This window comes from Poecilia reticulata, chromosome 4 (genome assembly GCF_904066995.2).
Source record: "Poecilia reticulata chromosome 4, P_reticulata-male-v2, whole genome shotgun sequence".
NCBI classification, from domain to species: domain Eukaryota; kingdom Metazoa; phylum Chordata; class Actinopteri; order Cyprinodontiformes; family Poeciliidae; genus Poecilia; species Poecilia reticulata.
In genome coordinates, this window is record NC_088833.1 from 17,002,995 (window position 1) to 17,020,025 (window position 17,031).

The 17,031-nt window shown below is 38.7% G+C and overlaps 1 protein-coding gene across 9 annotated transcripts in view; it reads right to left on the minus strand.

The window, feature by feature from the left end:
• The window catches only part of myo9bl (myosin IXb-like), a 65,263-nt gene extending 49,625 nt beyond the window's left edge, over nt 1-15,638 (minus strand). For 5 of the 9 annotated variants that reach the window (XM_081606399.1, XM_081606403.1, XM_081606400.1 and 2 more), the window contains exon 1: nt 15,142-15,636. The gene's annotated coding sequence lies outside the window, so the exon portion shown is untranslated. Of the gene's footprint in view, nt 1-15,141 lie in introns of all 9 variants that reach the window. The other 4 variants (XR_533593.3, XM_081606402.1, XM_081606401.1 and 1 more) reach the window with 3 other exon arrangements.
• Between the last annotated feature and the right edge of the window lie 1,393 nt (nt 15,639-17,031).

Sequence of the window (17,031 nt, forward strand, 5' to 3'; positions counted from 1 at the left end):
AACAATTTTGTGCCAACAGCAATGACTTCAACTCTCATACCAATTATAATTAACTACTCCTGAAAAAAAATCAGTATACAAAATTCAAGTATTCAAGTGGAAAAATGACATATGTGGCAAAAGTGAGCTAAACCAGCCCAGCATTACTCACCCCGTTTCAAGCAAACACCAAATACTTCATACATGAGAAGACAGAACAGCGCCATGAGTGCGGAGGGACGAGCAACAGAGAGGGAAAAGAAGCCCTTTGCCTTTTTTGGACAGTTGATTTAGGTTGCTTCATACAGATGTATGAGAGGTTTGAGTGTTATGCTCTCACTCTGTGCTGGAGGCAGTAAATTTACCTCCTAATGAACCTCCCAAGGCTGACACACGCACACACACACACGCTCATAGTCATACAGGCTGTTAAAATAAGGGAGCAGCCCGTCACTGCGGAGACACCAGCTGCTGACTCAAATACCAGGCAGGAAGTCTGTGACCCAATGACAGACACTCAAGGTCAAAGGACTTCAAATTGGTGATACTGTTAACTCTCGTTCCCACACATCCCGTCGCAACAACTTGCAGTCCAAATCAACGTCAGGGACCAAATATCCTAACAGAAGAATGGTACAGTCAGTCTTATGTGGGGAAAAAAATGTTGTGACTCCACAGACTCCATTACGGCATCAAAGGAGTGCCGCTGACAGATCGGTGAATCAGCATATCCAACTTTCACCATCTATTTACTCCCTGATGTTAGCATCATCACAATTCAAACAGAACATGCGAATTCATCACATAATTTTCTAAAGATGAAGCTAAACATTTGCATTTTTGTGAAAATAAATTATCCCTTATCCCTCTGTTGTGCTGTGTAAATAAAAAGAAATCAGTTTTCATCTTTTTTCCCAGTGACATCCTCCAGCTCATTCTGGGGAATCCCCAGGCGTTCCCTGGGCAGATGGGAGCGCATCATCCGTCCAGTGAGTTTTGCTCTTCTGTGGGGTCTCCGTACAGTGGAACGTGCCCAGAAAACCTACTGATAAATGACAATGACTTTAACTCCTTGCAGAGTTCTGCTGTGGAGGAATTCTGGCCCACTCTTCTTTGCAGAATTGTATTAATTCACCCACACTGGAGCGTCTCTCAGCAGGAACCAGCATCTTATTTGAATTGGAAAAACTTTAGGCAACTGTGGACTTCTCGCTGTCCTGCTGGATAACCTGAATTAGCTTTAGATCAATGTCAAGAACCGGTCAGACATGTTCTTTTAGAGAGCATAATGCCTGGTTCATGAAGTCATCTGGTTCCTGGAGCAGTCACCTTGCAAAACTCAATTTTTTACAATCAGTGGACAGAATCTTTTTTCTAAAAGTGTTGTGGATCATCAATAGGTTTTTGGGGGGGGAAACATGAGATGAACATGTCTGTTCTTTTTGGTCGGCAGTTGTTCCCGCTCTGGATGCCATTTTTTGTTCGCTCCCTTTCCTTTAGTAGAACCACAAACACAGACTTTAACCGAGGTACGTGTGGCCAGCTGTGCTTTAGATGCAGCTCTGGCTTGTCTTGTGACCACCTGGATTCTTTGTGTGGAGACCCTTTAGCCTACCTCATGCTGCCAGACAGATTGTATTTATGTGATGTCTTCATCCTGTAGGCCGGCAGGTCTTCAGCCCTGAGTGTAGCTAGCGAAATTTAACAAGCGGAGCACAACAGCTAAAATGATTAGCATCTTGTGTAAGTGATGGGTTACTGGGAAACAACAGCAACATTTAGAAAGTATTTGTTTTAACCTAAAGGTTGTAATAATAACAATATTAATAATAATGTACAAAAATGTTTTATATGAAAGAATTTAGACTTTTACAGATTTTTCTAATACTTTAGTGTGATCTCATGACACTTTTTATTTCTCAAATTATCAAATATTGTATGCTGAATATTACAGCTACTTAGGGAGCCGATGAAATATTCGAATACCTATTTTTAGTTTCATTGGGAAACCCTGTGGTACAGGAGGTAACCATAACCCTGCAATTACATTGACTGTAAATGCAAAGCATAAGGGACCTCTAACACTGACAATGACCTATGACCCCGTGCCCTCAGATCTCACAGACACAGATACGAAGCTGAAGCTACAACCTATCATGTGGTAGAAAAAGTTTAACTGGTTTTGGATTATAAAAATATTTAGGTGCAAAGTGTTCTTTACAAAATTAAAGTTTATTGGTCTTTGAGTGAGCAATTACCATTATATCACTTGAAAATAATTTAAAAACAACATAATTGTTTATTGCCATAATTACTGGGACAATTTATGGTCCAGCAAAATTTGTTAATGTGACATGCATAGCTACTCGTTCTGTCAAAGAACTTGAAACTTTAGTTTTCCTTTATGTGTTGCAGTCTGCCGACCAGGTCAGACCACAAACCAAACCAGAAATTAGAAATATAGAGCAAAAGTCTGATTGGTGTGTTTCTAAAGGAAATATCTGCAGTTCAAAGATGATGCTGAAAGCAATTCCTACTCAACTTCAGCATATCTTTCTTTAATTTCAAAATTTCTTCTTCTTTTTTTTTTTTTTAAATCTTTCAATTTCCCACTAGTGTATCCTGATGCATCCTCCTCTCTCCCAGGGGAAAAGCAGGGCTGGAGCCTCTGAAGTATCCATCACTACAACAACTCTATGCCTGACGTAATGAAGATGAGGAGGGCTGGCTCTTTTCCAAGGGAGCCAACATTGTCTGAATGTTGGCTGAATGACAGACCACACACACCAAAAAAAAAAAAAAACAGATTCAGTCTGTATGCGCCGGCGTATTTTCTCTCTGTGTTTCTTTTTTGGCTTATGTTCTCTAAAGGACTCATTTGTGCCCAGATGGAGTGAGGTTGCTGTGTGGTGGTAAATCAGCCTCAGGGCTGAGCTTCACTAGGAGGAGCAGTTCTAAAAAAAAAATTAAAAAAAAGACTGAATAGTTTAGAAACCTCCCCCCAGATCACCGGCCTTTTAAAATATGCAATTATAAAAATAATAATAAAAAACAATTAACACCCGACAGACACCAACTGAACAGTTCATAGGCACAGAGGCAATGTGAGACGAGGCTGTAAAAGCTCACCTCCCCCCACCAGCATCTTCAAGTCAATTCCCAGCCTGACCAGCCACGAACAATAAAACCAGAGCTGAGCAGCATCTGCCGTCTCCGTCTAAAGGAAAGCATAAAGGCGAGAGAAGCCACAGGGATTCCCTTTGACTTGTGGACATTAGCCTATTCATGCTCATGGTCAAAGCAATCCCCCCAGCAACAAGTAATCTGCTAAAAAAAAAAGGAACAAAGCAACACGGAAATGCATCACTATACTAAACGCCATACATTTATGCCAAGGTATGAAAGATGAACAAAAGTAGCTGACAGTCGGCTGCTTAGCTTTCAGAAATACAGCCAAACACAAGCAGGCCAGCTGTGCGACCCAATAAATTACCATAACTGTGGTGGACTACGCTAATCAATTCCAACATGGGGATTTGACCGCTTTGCATTGATCTACCACTCCCAATATCATGTGTCAGAGTTGTGCATCGACAAAAATAAAGAGGGCTGCTGTTCCTCTGCCACCCCACGAAAGTATGCATGACCCCAAAAGCACACACGAGTTAGGCAAACCAAACAGCACTGAGATGACCTCGTTTCAATCTGCTGGCAGCAGCAGACTTTTCTGGCCCCCCTGGTTTATTAACTCTCACTTCTTGTTCATTTTACAGTGCGGCTATGTCCTCACATTATATCGCCCCCCCCATGTCTCTCAGCCTTACTGCTGTGTACTTAACTCCTTCCTCAGGAGTACTTCTTTCTCCACCCCACCACCTCCTGTCGTATCACAGGATCTCCCCAACTCTTCCTCTTTCAGCCCCCCATTAACATTTGAGACTGTTGCTTTAACGCAGTCCAGATGCCAACTTTTACAGAGTAGAGGAGAGACAAGAAGAGACATTGCTATGCAGCAAGCAGCTTACCATAACCCCCCAAAGTCCTGTTTTAGATTTAAATATAATGCTTCTTCATTATTTTGCGGCTCAGTCAGTCATACTGCAGGGTCAAGCATCACTGAGAAAAGCGGAGATGCAAAAACAGGCAAAGAACCGGCAACATATAATCCAGGGTTTGAACGTACGCCCTACATTGACAGAACTCCCGAAGTTATTTTATTTCAGAAAATACTGCATGAAGAAAACGATGCATGGACGTCCTCAATCAGCGTGATGAGCTTGAAATTTGAGATTCAAAGCAAGCGGGTTCATGTGGGACACACCAGAGCAGTGAGGCTGAGGCATGTCTGACTTAATGCAAACCAGAAGCGTCTGCTTCCAAAATTGGCTCATCCTGGGATACCATACGGGTTAGTGGTGACAGGAGATTCCGGAGAGATTTCCGGACCAGACATCGCAGCCATGCTGTAGCAATAGACTTGTTTAGGTCAGCACTGGACAAAAACAGTTCAAAGGAAAGACACATGCTCCAACATAAAAGCTCCTTGCACTACAGACTTGAGTTGGATGGCCAAACTTAGACCAGTGGGATATTGTGAGATGCTGCAAGTAATTTATCCACCTATTTTGTTAGATCATGCAGGTTTAAATAGATCGTACTTATCCATAGTTTATTATTCTTATTTTACTTAAGCATGACAGTAAAAGACAGGAATAAAAAAAGTGCAACAATAATTCATACCATAATAATATTTTCATAGCACTTGGACCAGTTGATTTCTATTTTATATCATTGACTATGATTTAATCTGAAATATGATGGACACTCCGTTTATGGTCATTATTAACCAGAGTTATATGTTTGTATAGTTTTCTACAGTAAACCAGGAGTTGATTATAGAGAATTATGGCTTTCATTGTGGATATAAATCTAAAGATGAGTATAAGTCAATACATGTTCAGTAGTACCAAAAATATCCCAAAAAAGTCAGGTACAAAAAAAAAAAAAGACAACAGAACAAAAAGTTCCTAATGACCATGATCCAGCTATCCAATTAAAATAAACAAAAACAATTTATCAAGAAAGAAAGGAAGAAGTAAACCGAAACTGATTGATTTCTATCCCTTGAGCTGATTAAACCTGTTGTTTTTGACAACTTTCACATCTTTCAGGAGTAATACCAACCTTACCAGACTCCAATTATAAGCACAACAATAACTACTGCAGCAACAAGCCATGCAGTCTAGAATATTTTATTATGCACTTTGATGGCAGGAGATACTTTCATATCTAATGCTGACATTAAGGCGTGTTCAAGTCCCATAGGATTTTAGAAATCAGGCAGTCTGTCTTGGACCTAAGGGCTATTTGGGGGTTATCCAGCCCATGATCAAATTTCAACCGAGTTTCAGCTGTCAGACAGATGGTCTCACATTTGACTTTACAATTCTTTGGTATTCAGAGGGGTTTTGGTTTGTGGTCAGTTGAATTGCTGCCAAGTGTCTGCATAGCAAGCCAAAATTATAACACCTCTTCCACCATGCTCAGTAGATGCTTTGAGGTGCCAATGTCTTTGGTTTTTGCCAAGCATCCTGGTCATGCATTTAATTTTTTTGGTTTTGGTCTAATTTTTGGTCTAATTTGTCAACGGGGTATTGTTCCAGATGTCCTGTGGTTTATTCAGATGCAGAATTTGTATAATTAAGTTGTATTGTCAATTGTTAAAAAACATTTCAAATTTTTTTTATATTTAAAATCCTAGCTAAGGTCCATAGAGTAAAAGTTTGAATTCTTAGGTATTTTATCTTTGTGGAGAATCTCTCTTAAGAATGATGCAGTTCAAACTATTAGAAACAGCCATAAAACCCTTAATAGATTGATTAGCAGCAACAATTGCTCTTTTAAGGTCACTGATGATGTCCCGTCTCCCCCACCCCCCGGTCATTGTTTTACCACACACACCGGTGTGCTCCAGCCACATCCTGAAACCCTGCTTCCAAAAAAGTGATCAGATCTGCTGAAGATTAGTTGACTAAGCACATTAGCTCAGCAGCATCTGGTTGCAACTTTGTGTCTTAGAAGCTATGACAGAATTAAGATTATTCTTATTTTTATGACAGAATTGACATTCATAGAAAACCTTTTCCATCAGCTGGAATTTGTTCAGTTAAATTTTGTATTGGTGAGATCTTAACATTAAACCTAATTGCTTGCATAGAACAGATGTAATATGTTCATGTCTTATAAAAGATGCTGCCCTAATGAGACGAGCGTTTGTTCGGTCCAGGTGCGTTTGAAAGGAGGGCAGAAAGCAGTAACCCAATATAGATTCCTTTTTCAGGAAGTACTTCCTCTCTTGATTTGGCTTAATAAACCACATCTGACACAAACACTGAAACATACAGTGTGTCATCTGGAGACGCGGAGCAGCTGTAGGCCAAGGCAAAAAAAAAAAGAAATCAGGAAGAGAGGAGAGAAGGAAGCGATGAGAAGGCGGAAGACAGAGAGAATTATTGTACATGCTCATGTGGGCTGCCCAGGACTAAAAACATTTCTCAAACACATGACTCTATTGTAAGAACAGAAGAGTCATTGCATCACATCGAGCACATAGTTATTCAAGACATAATCTGTCCCGTTCGCATGTAGGCAGCAGACTATTCTTTGTTGCAAAGAAAAGGTCCAGACAGGTGGGTGTAACTTTTCCTTTAGCCCAACAATTTGCATTTTTGGAAGCATTTAATACTGGTAGCAGAATGACATAAACAACATAGAGATTTAAACATTTGATTTGAAATCGTAAATGAAAAGACCAAAACCACCTTACGTTTTAAGAGTTTGTAGTAACAAATGTATAGAAAACCTTGCAGTGACCTGGTGCGATACTGACTTATGCATTAAGATTTTTGTTAAGCTGAACATTATATTGAGCAATATGAATCAAACATCGCATTTTGTGAAATATACAGTTATTAATGCAAACCCCAAAGACAAACTGTCCAGCAGCTTTCCAAAAGCCCCAACAATCTCCTAATCCATCACCGTCTCCGCTTTTCATATGGGTCATATCACGTCTCCGTCCCGTTGAACTACCTGGCCCAGTCACGCTGAGCGATCACTGTTGAATGTAATCCATCCAACATATGGAGCCATTCATCAGTTACCAGACTCAGACTGCATGGTAAAAATAGAGCAAAAACAAACAGAACAGAGGGGAGTTCAGCCAATAGCGAGCACGTAGCCAAGGTCTACTGCTGCTGCTCCATTTCTTCCTCCTTCAACATTGGGTTTGTGTCTTTCTTTCCATCGACTTCCCCCTCTGTGCCTCTCTTGTCTGACCTCTTCTGGTACTTTTTTCCTTCTCTTTCACTTCTCCTGTCACTGTTCACAGCCTTTCAGGCATCCAGTGGTCAAATACAGCTGCAGTCAGCACAATGAGAAACCGATAAAAACCTTTGTGCTGGAAATAAGCAACCAAATTGATTCAAAATGCATACCCCGCACGAGCTGTAGATTTAGTGTGATAAATCTACACGAAAGGGTTACTTAAAATACCATAACATGGTTAATGTGACAAATAATGTTTCCTAAATTTGATCCACATGCTGTTTTAAAAGCTATAACAATGTCTACATATTCAATAAAGCATAGATCACCGTTTTATACCATTTAATGTGTTTGCAAGTTGAGAAATTTGGGCTGGTGAGTCCTTTTTGCTAATACGCTGGGTTCCTCCTGCCTTGGCACACCGAATGGGAATGGTTTGTCATCTGCACAGTCTAGCATGGCTAAGTTTACATTTTTCTTCCCCTCACGTCATTTTAAAACGAGTAACGAACAGCCTTGATCTCCATCTGCTTTAAAGTTGAGCAAAACCCTCCAAAAAAGATGCCAGAAAGTTGAATTTATATATTAAAACTGTGAGGGGATTTCTGGTGTGGCCAAGTAAAAACGTTTTACGTATTTTATACTTCTATATAATTCACACAAATTATAACCTCAGTGAACTTTACTAAACAGCTCCACTCATTTCCAGTTTGAGAGACCAGTTTGGTATAAATTTAATTTTTTCAACGTTTTCACAAGATATACATTGCAGTTCAGATAACAATTAACTATAATTGTAATGCTGCATGTGAGAGAGTTTGTGGCCTCTTAATTCCACGTGTTAAGGCGATTTTGATTTTGCAAAACAAAATAAACATAAAATACAAATTTTCTTGTTTCTGTCTTAAAGTTTAGAGTAAGTTGTTGGGACTTTTTTTGTAAATAGATAAAAGGTTCTCTCTCTGTATCACTAAATAGCAACAAATACAGCAGAAATCTCCAGGTAATGTGTTAGTAAATGTTAATTAAAACAAAAAAATAAAGCGCTGCAGCTCTCCAACATTTTAAATATTTTTTGTGCATCTAAAAATATAGAAGTGCACCACATTCAGATTCTTTTCAAAATTCACTGAAAATAAATAGCATCCAATTTAATATTCAAATCAAAAAAGCTCAATTTGCTGTGTGCCAAATCATTTATTTCTTAAAAACACAAACAAGTCTTAATCTGTCCTTGGGCAGTAGCTTGGAAACATCAGTGTATGAGTGAACGAAGACGACTGATATCATGTACAATGTGTTTGAATGTCCCAATAAAGCACTAGAGTAGAGAAAGTGATAAAGCACTGCAGTAAAACAGGGTTTCACTAATATAAAAAAACTAAAGATTTTAGAGTTTTAACCTGTCTTTAACAAATGATTAGCATGGTTAGCAGAGATAGTAAACAGCAGTTTTTCTGTATATTCTCTATAGAATGTAGAGCTTTTTTTCTTAAAAAGAACACAGTCAATATTTCTTAATCCAGCTTGTTCAACGACAGATGTAGATGGGCTCTGAAATAGTGTCAGCTTTTTATATTTGCTGAGGTGCAACTGCATGCTGTGGCTTCCTGGTTGAACGCTGAGATGCCTCTGAGGAAACTAGCTTCCATTTCTACAAACCTTAAACCATTTGAGCTTTCTCTAACGTCATTCTAAGCATGATCCTAAAAGCAATCTTCTTCCCAAGTCATTATTTAATCAATTGATCGGATGATAAATTAAAACAAGCTTGATAACTTCCATTCTGACTATTAATATTTTGTTTGCAGATACATCATATTCATTTTATTTATGGTTTCTGTTGACAGAGCAAACTTGCATTACTATGCCATTATCAATACATTATTTGAAAATGATACCAAAACAACAAAATTATCATTTATCACAATAATTACTGTGACAATTTAGAACAGGCCTACTTCTTCCTTCAGTAACAACATCCACAGAGAAGAGTGTTGATGTCAGCACAACAGCTAAGTTCACTAACTGAAGTAAAAAAAAAAGTTTCTGAACAGGGCTAATCAAACATTAAATCATCCAGAGATTCTGTACATCTGCACAGTACAAAAAAGTAAGACAATACATTCGGTAGCAGTTTTCTACCCAAGAAGCTTGACTGATTGCATAGAGACATGATTTGCAGTAACTATCCTCCTGAACATGTGGAGATTTTATATTATCTGCACAGTTACATTTGGTGTGAGTTAGTCTTTTGTAAAATAAAATAAACAGTTATAACGTTTTGCAGCCACTCTTATGATCAAACTTCATAACAGGGACTTCAGACCTTTCATCAGTTTCATAATGCAAATGCAGGGTTTATGACAAACCAATGAGGCCCGTTTTCAATCAAACAATTATGGTAGTTTTTATTTTTATTATTTTCCACAGCACTAAAGCCATCCTGCAGACAACCAGAAACACACAGGTAAGCAAAAAGAAACCGATATAAATGAGAATCGCTCAATAGACACACACAAAGAAAAGCAGATGTAACTGGCGCTCATTAGCTGTGGCCTGGGCCTTATAATTACATTTTGCACTATGGCGCTGAGCAACAGCAAACAGAGCCTCAGGGCGTGCCCTCTCCCAGTTTGCCCATGATCCAGAGTCAGGGGACAAGATCAGTGGCTACAGAGGACAAAAGAGGGAGTTAGCAGTAGTCGGTCTTTATCCACACATATGGTAGAATGAATTCATATCTGAACTTGATCGTAATCCAGTGAAAAACAGCCTTAAAAGTCATGCAATAATACCAGAACCTATTGTGGATCTGATTTTGTGAGTACTGTGTTTATCCAGTGCCATTATGTGGTTGCTCCATATTTCTAGCTGACACGTTGCAGACTCTGAGTTTAAGTTCACGGTTAGATGAAGTCAAAAAGTGAAGACTGGGTAAAAAAAAAAATGTTAAGGGTCTGCAGCCAAAAAAATACCAACAAGAAATAAAGATAAAACATGCTGAAATAAAATCTTAAAACCACATAAAATCCCTGCGGACAAGCTGCAATAAACTAGCCTAATGCGTCTTCCATGACGCTGGTAGACCACTATTCACGTCGCTATGGAAGAGTTTCAAACTGTGTATTTTTGAGAAACTTCTGACTCACAACAGAGTCTCTAAGCTGACTTTAAACAAGGAGTTTTAACATAGTCATCACTATAATCACGCTTTGCTCCCTATCAACTTGATTTGTTTGGGCATGGCGATGATAGCTGAGTGAGGTTCAAGGAACAACAAACGATTTAACTGCAAGTAAACCATCGTTTACCAGTCAGTCTGTCTTTCCCTCATTCTTCCCTCTTTCATTAAGACTGGCTCTATTTATAAAGGCCATAAATTCCCCTAACCACACTGAAAGAGCATTCAAGGAGAGAATTAATCAGGAGTTTGTAGAACAGAAACAATTTCACTTCCCTCCTTTTTGTAGCTTTTCGATTTGCTCACTGAGATTAGTCGTGTCGTTTATTTAGAGTTCCTCCACTATATTCCATAATCGATGGATGGACGGTGGGACAGCTTAGACCACAGAAAGGGAATAATAACAGGAGCGTTTTTTCAGACTCCATTTTTTCATCGTTACTTATGGAGACCTGAAAACCCTGTTTCTTTACTTTCTCCCCACCTGGCTCAGTTTCTACAACATGTTACCTCCTTGCAGCAAAGCTGGGTCAAAAGTCTCTGCAGAACTTGAAGTCGTTCTTCCTGAAATCTCTTGGCAAAGAAATGCAATCCCTGGAGCATTACGGTGATGGCGCTACACTAAGCTCTGACACACTTTATGAACACATCCATATGCATCCTGATGTCCCACTTCTTCCTTCTGGCCTTGTTCTTTCCCTTCAGTATCAGGACACAGGGCAACAGTGTAGGGAATTGTCTAATTTTAAAAACAATCCGTTACAGTTACGGCCTGAAAAAGGTGGGAAAAAGTTGAAAGACTAACCCAACTAGTCCTAAGGTTTCACAGCAGCGGAATGACAAAAGCGTTTTCCTAATACATGCGCACACAAATAGAAATGCAAGCCTCAACAAGTCTAACATATCTTGCCAAGCCCTTAGCAATAACCTTTTCATTCTCATGAGTGTGGTAACTTTAACTGACTGTTTTCACACCTGACAGTTCAGTTTGATTGGGGACCAAAATTTATTGTAATAACAGTCAGTGGTTTGCTCACGAACCAAACACTTGGTTCATTTGGTTCACACTGATTAAACTGTTTACTCCCTCACCTGTGGTGGGGTTGCATCAAGAACCACTGTAAGAAATGACATGCCAACCTCTGACGAAGACATGAGTGCAACTTGAACACAAAAATGAAGTGGAATCAGATTTTAGCGGATGTAGGACTTCTCTTTTGTCGGAAAGAACCACGAGCCATTTCTCCTGCTGGTGCTAAACACGTGCATCTGGTTTGGTTGTAATTACCCAGAATGCCCTGTGCTGTAGCCCATTTCCTGCTTTTGGAGTGGCCTCCAGTTCGCTTGGCATTCACAAATCCATTTGAACCATACCAGAGTTCACCTCAATCAAGCCAAAACCTAGGTTTGTAGGCAAACCAGAGTTCGCTTTTTTGGTCCACATCAGACCAAAAAAACTAACCAAAGTTCAAATAAAGCAGGCTTATTCAAATAAAACATATGCCTAATGCTTCTTTCTCCCAAAGCTACATTGACCAATGCCTTACAGATCAATCAAACTGAACTGTGTCAAAGTTTCAGATCAATTTCACTTACTTCAGACTCAATTGCTAGATTATTCCTGATGCAGTGAAGTACATACAAATATTCTCTAACGGTCTTCAGAATCTGAAAAGAAGTGTAAAACTAGAAATCGCATGTTCAGAGATGGATAACTGTTGAAAAGTGCACTCATGATTCTGCTAAATGAAGCAATCTAGTGAGGATCGCCTTTAAAGTCATGGGACTGCAGATGTGGACGACATATCTCAGGTAGCCTTCATTACCAGGTGCACCAGCTGCACACAGAGACAACGCATGCTGCAAAGGGACTCATTAGAAATCTCTTTGCAGCCACAGTTCAGCTCAGTTCAGTCTGTTCCTCTGCGCTCGTTCTGCCTCAGACTTAACACAAAAACTCACAAATAACCTGAAAGTAGACTCATCAGAGCGGGTTACAAATTTGCTTTAGATTAAGTCAAATGAGGAGGTCGGACAACATTTTGTTTAAGCATTACATATTCACAAGCTGTAAAAGTAAAATTTGTAAGAGTTAATTGTGAGACAAGTTTTCCAGTAGTACTAATTTGCTCCCCACACCTCTTAGGTCATCATGCAAAAACAAAATGCACATCTAACCAGACTCAAATAGTTTTGATTAGTGTTGCATTAAAAAAAAAGGAAACAACCGTCTTTAATGTGATTCAAGCTGAGGAGGAAAACAAGCTGCAAAGCCACAGGGTTGCCAGGTAACCTGGATTATTATTAGAGTAAATAAAACATACATTTGTTACAGTAAAACAATCACTCTGTAATTTGAAAAACACAGAATGGATAAAACTAATTTTGAAAGATAATATTATTAAGCTACTTAATACTAATCAGTTCTAATAATAGTCACGCATGATCTCATCAAAACTAATGAGAGATAACAAACCCAGTTCCTTTGTGCCACTTATCTGTTTCTCCACAGTTTCACACAACCACCAAGATGTGCTAAACTCCCAACTGAAGGTTAGCTGGTATTCCTTCCCATCCCCCCGTCTTATCCTCCACCACTGTCAGATCTGTAGCAGGGTAGAAACCATTAATGGGGGGCCATATGGCCCCTTTCTTTCAATTGATGGCAGGGAGCCATTCTGTAGGCCGCTTGAGCGTTTTCAAGCACTTTAAGGAGGAACGGGGTATAAACATACAGAGAGGTATTGATGCATTCTGATCCTAACAACAGCATTTGTGTAATCTATGAAATAGACGAAAGAAGCTCATACTATGTGGGAAGCGCTAATTCAATAATGATACATTTGATTAATTAGAGGTATTACAGCTATTATTAGTATATCGAACATCATCAAGGATATGAAGATATGTAAATTGTATACTTCTGTTGCTCACCAGATTTATAATGTACATTACATATTGACTGTATCTGGTATCACATCACTTTGCATATTATTATTTTTGTCATTAGTGATGTTCTCATAATTTTTTTCTTCATATTATCTGGGTGGGTTTAAGAACCTTAAGCTTTCTTTCTCTTTCAATCTCCACTGTGCTAATTAAGCCTGCTTGTGCATTTTGTTGCGCTAAGTAACTTCTTAGAGACATGAAATTTACATCTTGCGTTTTAAAACACTGTGCTACACACTGTGCTAACAACTGTTTGGCTCATGCTTGCATCTGTCAGATACTATATTTTGATGCCCAGAGCAAATGCCAAACCCAGCACCCATATTTGTTACTCACTATAACCAAATATGCGTTTAATTCAGTAAGACATTATTAGACCATCAGTAAAACAGATAAACCAAGTCATCAGCCAAAGATTGGACATTTTTTTTCTTGATCGGCTCTGATCGAAAAAACATAATTGTCTAAATATTCTAACCATTAATTGAAGCATCAAAATTGAGAATTCCCAGCTTTATTCATCTATAAGCACATAAACAATCAGAATAGATATTGGCACACTTTTTGTGACCTTATAAAAGTCTAAGGACACAAATAGTAATAACCTTGCAATCACTGTATTTCCAATTGGATTCCTAATTACCACCTTTAGCAAAGTGTGTTATATTTCTTAGAATCAAACATCAGCATTAGTGAAAACTTGCGGGTTAAATCAGCATTGCCCAGGATAAGCCTCATAAGTGCATCTCTAATGTATAAATGTTATAAATAAAATATATCGCAGTAAAGTCTAAAGATCAGGGCATCAACATATGGTTGCCAGACTGACATAAGGAAGCCTGCCTATGAAGTTTCAGAAATGTCATGTGAATAATCTCACCAATATGTCACCTCAGTGCTAAGCATAAGAGGTGACACATTTGACGCTGTGGCAAAGATTTCAGCAGTCGGTCTCTCTCATTGCTAATATTACTCATCAAGTCGGATATATTTAGAAGCGGTAACAAGTTACAAAGCAGTTATGTGTGAGAAAATGCATTTAGACAACAAATACATGAGTTCAGCAACAGCATCAAACCTTCACACAGCTCGTCACACCCGTGTTTTATATAATTTTACCAATCATAGGCAATCGCATCTGCACTCAGCCATAAATTGTGCCCCGTGCAGCACATAAAACATCAGTTACCATGAAGTGGTGATTGTGTTAAGCTACAGCAGCCTCTCTTCTGGAGAACCCTGGCTGGACTGCAGGGAGACAGCGGCAGCAGCAGCTAGAAAACCATGGATTCTCATTGATTTCAACAAGGCTCCTGCTCACTCAAACAAAACAACCCACTGTCATTTGGGCTGATAAATCACATTATGCCTTTTGAACAAGTCGAGCTACATTTTCCGAACTCCTTTAGACACACGGAAAAATATCAGGCCATGTTCTTAACAATAAAAACACCAAAATCAGCCTTTTGGGGGGGGGTGGAGGGGTACAAATGCTGTAAAACCTCAGTTTATGGTGACAGACTCGGATCAATAGTTAGAAGTGACTACACAGTAACTTCCTTTAAGCACTCAGCTACTTTATTAGATAAATAATTTATCAACAGAAATCCAAAAAATGTCTAAACGACTTGATAGGCTTCAACTTAAAAGAAAAAGCTGCTTTCAGAGCCGCGAGTTACATTAACAGCATTCATTTAACGTACCTTTTCCTGCTGTTTGTCTCATTGTCCTGGTGTAATCCTCACAGCAGCATTCCCCGCGATTCAACAGAGTATTTGTCTAAATTCACAAACACGGCGCTGCTGTGTTTCTTTGTTTTCTTCTCGTCTGATAGGAAACAAAAGTTGATTCAAGCAGGCTAACAGCAGCGGTGGATTCCCAGTCAGACAAAGCTCAGTGTTCAGTCAGTTTCAGGGTTTGAACGGACGAAACAGCCCGAGAAAAAGACATATCCGCATCCTCCTTTTTGACGTTTCAGAATAAAAACACAATATCGTCTCAGCGAGGAAGAAAACAGGACCGAAAAGTCAATTCAATCATAGCAAACGGTGTGGTTATAGTTCGGCTAACCAGCTAGCCTGCTGCTACTTCCTTTCTCCTTGTCTTTAATAACAGTAGCAGCCTGAGCGTTGAGAAAAGTTGAGGAAAAATGCAGATTCTGCCCAATGAATGCGCCCTGTTGCTGCCAGGCGTTTGTTAGAGGGCAGCGTCCCCTGCAGGATTCGAGGGTCAGTGCTGCAGAGTGGAACAAAAGCTTTGAAACAAGCTCAACAGTGGGCGGAATCGGTAGCGCCACCAAGAGGAATTTAGGGGGATAACTTGTTAGGCAGAAATGATTATGACGCATTCGTTAGTGTATGCGCCATGTATGCGCCATAATGTGAGCGGCAAAGTCGTCTTGGAAATTAAAACTAAGCTTGGAAACGTCGGATTAAAACATAAAACGGTCTACTTCTATATCATTTTGATTGATAATTTGCATAAAAACTAATAAATAATCAAGTTAGTGATAATAATAATGGCCATAACTAAGCAAAATAACGCTGTAAGTTTAAACTGTACCTAAATCCACCTTAATTTGACGATGAAAATACACCAAATAACTACATTTAATTCGCTTTTAGTGACATTATCTACAGTATGTTTATTCCAGCTGTTTTGTTTTGTCAAATATTAAAAATGAGGCGATTGGCCCTTTTAACCTTACTTAGATTTTTTTTTCTGGTAATTTATCATCATGGATAAATTACAAGTGTCATGAATGCTATATTATAGTGTTATACTTACTTATGTTTGTATGAATATTAAAAATCCTATGGGGTCAACAACCTTTCTCCATAAAAGCCCCCCAATTGTATTGTATTGTATTGTATTCACACTAAACCTTATGCTCAGATGCCCCGCACAGTCATGTTTGGAGCTGAAAATAAACATACTTTTTCCGCAGCAAGCAAACATTTCGCAACTTTCAAACCAAGCTAATCGTAAACTAGCTTTTCTTTCTAGCATATAATACTCCATTAGGCCACAAGATGTAGTCCTTGTACACATTTTCACTTAAGTAAGCCTGCGTCATGTGTAGGTGAAGGGTCACTGCATAAATGAAGTCGATGGGTGCCACCAAGTTTAATATTGAATAGTGTTTCTAACACAGCCTTCTTGCTCCTTTTATCAAGCACCCCACACTTATAAAGTGCCATTTGCAACAGATAGCAGGAAGATGTAATTTGTTTTTAACATAGTTCAGATTAAGTTTTTTGTAACATTAATAACTACTGTGGCAAGTGTTGCAGAACTGTTTTTAAGGACTATATACAAGGTATTTTGGTCATGATTAATCATTAGTCATAACAATCAGAATTAATCGATTATTTAAATAATTGTCACCTCAACTAATTATGTAATTTATTAATCCTTAAATACATAAACAGTACTTAAACTGTTATTTAAAAATGTATCTGAAATATGTGTTTATTGGCATCTTTTAATGTATTTCTAATATTGCATAAACATGCTTTAGTAAATGAAAAAGCTCTAGAATGTGCCAATTTTTCATCTGAATATTCCTAAAATTAATCGATTACTGCAAAAAT